The sequence below is a fragment of the Propithecus coquereli genome, unplaced genomic scaffold (genome assembly GCF_000956105.1).
Source record: "Propithecus coquereli isolate 6110/MARCELLA unplaced genomic scaffold, Pcoq_1.0 Scaffold477, whole genome shotgun sequence".
NCBI lineage: Eukaryota > Metazoa > Chordata > Mammalia > Primates > Indriidae > Propithecus > Propithecus coquereli.
The window spans coordinates 1,162,675-1,165,387 of NW_012150585.1; the positions used below are offsets into that span (position 1 = coordinate 1,162,675).

Genomic DNA, 2,713 nt, shown 5'->3' on the forward strand with positions numbered 1-2,713 from the left:
TTTCTATTTTTAGTAGAGACGGGGTCTCGCTCTTGCTCAGGCTGGTTTTGAACTCCTGAGCTCAAACAATCCGCCCGCCTCAGCCTCCCAGAGAGCCAGGATTACAGGTGTGAGCCACCGCGCCCAGCAGAGACCCTATCTTTGAAAAAAAAAAATGCTTCCCACTGTAATGCATGTGCTCAATTGAGCGGCCAGGCCTGGGCTCTCTCCTCCTTCCTCCCCGACTCCAGCTGCCGGCAGAACCCGTCTGTCACTGCCACTGGGACCCTGTGTCCTCGCCCACCCCAAGCATGATGCCCCTCAAAAAGGGAGGTAATGGAATTAAACCACCCCCAATCATTGGAAGATTTGGAACCTCACTGAAAATTGATATTGTTGGATTGCCAACAATCCCAACAATTGTTGGAAAATCTACCTTCTTCAATGTATTAACCAATAGTCAGTCTTCAGCAGAAAACTTCCCACTCGGTGCTATTGATCCTAATGAGAGTAGAGTACTTGTGCCAGATGAAAGGTGCTTTTGAAGATGATAATATCATGCTACAGTTGAAGGAAGTGTAAATCCCATTTGAGATATAGAAATAATGTATAAAGAGCTCCAGCTTATTTGTTTGTTTGTTTGTTTTTTTCTCCACTGAGGCAAGAAAAGAACGCTTCAGCTTAAAGATGAGGACATGATGAGGCCCATTATAGATAAACTAGAAAAGGTGGCGGTGAGAGGAAGAGATAAAAACCTGAAACCTGAATATGATAGAATGTGCAAAGTCAAATCCTGGGAGATAGATCAAAAGAAATCTGTTCACTTCTATCATGACTGGAATGACAAAGAAATTGAAGTATTGAATAAACACATTTTTGTCTTCAAAACCAATGGTCTACTTGGTTAATCTTTCTGGAAAAGATGACATTAGAAAGAAAAGCAAATGGTTGATAAAAATTAAAGAGTGGGTGGACATGTATGACCCAGCTGCCTTGGTCCTTTAGTGGAGCCCTCCATTCCTTTTAGTGGAGCCTTGGAACTCAAGTTGCAAGAATTGAGTGCTGAGGAGAGACAGAAGTATCTGGAAGTGAGTATGACAGGAAGTGCTTTGCCAAAGATCATTGAGGCTGCGTTTGCAGCACTCCATCTAGAATACTTTTTCACTGTAGGCCCAAATGAAGTGCCCGTATGGACCATCAGGAGAGGGACAAAGGCTCCTCAGGCTGTAAGAAAGATTCACGCAGACTTTGAAAAAGGATTCATTATGGCCGAAGTAATGAAGGATGAAGATTTTAAAGAGGCAGTTTCTGAAAATGCAGTCAAGGCTGCTGGAAAGTACACACAACAAGGCACAGATTATATTGTTGGAGATAGAGATATTATCTTCTTCCTATTTAATACACCTCAACAACCAAAGAAGAAATAGATTTTAGTTATTGCTCAGAAAAATGTACAACTTCCAAAAGGAAAGGTATATCATTTTTTAAAATTAAAACTTCTGAAAAGTGAAGGGACAAATAAAGTTGGGGAGATGGGTACCTTCTGTAAACAAATTATTTTTGTTTTATTTAATAAAATTGAAATACTGTGTACCTCCAAAAAAATTCTCAAACATATAGAAAAGTTGAAACATCTGCAGATCCACCACCTAGATTCAACAATTGTTAACATTTTGCCATATTCACTTAATATGTAATACAAATATATAAATGTGAAACCATTTGAAAGTTTGCTCCTAAATATTTAAACACATAAATCCTAAGAATAACATTCTCTTACCTAACCACAATGCCATTATCAAACATAAAAATTAACATTAATCCCTTTTAATCACCTAATAGCTAATCCATGTAAAATATCATCCCATTTTCCTTAAAATGTCTTCAATGGGTTGTTTTTTTCACAATCCAGGATACAGTCCAATTATTACGTATTATTATGGTTTGTATTGGGTGAACTTGGTAAAGCTGGAACTGTGTTTCCCAGAATCCCCTTCCCTGAACGGTTTCACATTAGAGTTGCCCACAGGAGGGATTTGTGTGAGATTCGGAAGGCAGAAATGAAGCAGCAAGTGTTATTCTCTGAAGGTCGTTGTGGTTAGATGTGGTGGCAGACGTGTTAGCTCTAGGCTGGGCATGGTGCTCATACTCCTAGCACTCTGGGAGGTCGAGGCAGGAGGATTGCTTGAGGCTAGGATTTTGAGACAGCCTGAGCAGGAGTGAGACCCTGTCTCTACTAAAAATAGAAAAAGTAGCCAGGCGTGGTGGTGCACACCTGTAGCCCCAGCTACTCAGGAAGCTGAGACAGGAGGATCACCTGACCCCAGGAGTTTGAAGTTGCAGTGAGTTGTTTTCATGCCATTGCACTCTAGCCCAGGTGACAGAGTGAGACTGTGTCTTAAAAAAAAAAAAAGAAGTGTTAGATCTAGCTTGTCCTTGCTTAGCAAGACCGGTGTCCAGAAATTCCTTCCAATGGCTGACCCTGTTGACCACCAGTGGCCCCAGACGCAGCACCAGACCCTTGGTGATGGATCCATGGAGGCGGCGGCTACGTAGAGTTCTCCATGAGCTTTCCCATCATAGTCCCTGGTCAGTGGCTAGAAGCACTTCATTTCCCACACTGGTGACCCTTTTCTGACCTCTGACTGCTCTCCTGGTCTTTCACTTCCCCAGCTCCTTCTACAATAGTTGTAAGGTCTAATTCCTATAATAAATTCCTTGTCTCATAATTCAT

The 2,713-nt window shown here is 41.7% G+C and overlaps 1 pseudogene across 1 annotated transcript; it reads left to right on the forward strand.

Moving 5' to 3' along the window:
- Positions 1–659: 659 nt before the first annotated feature.
- Positions 660–1,571, forward strand: LOC105819216 (annotated as a pseudogene). The gene has a single exon (XR_001137948.1). The product of XR_001137948.1 is annotated as an obg-like ATPase 1 pseudogene (transcript).
- Positions 1,572–2,713: the final 1,142 nt, after the last annotated feature.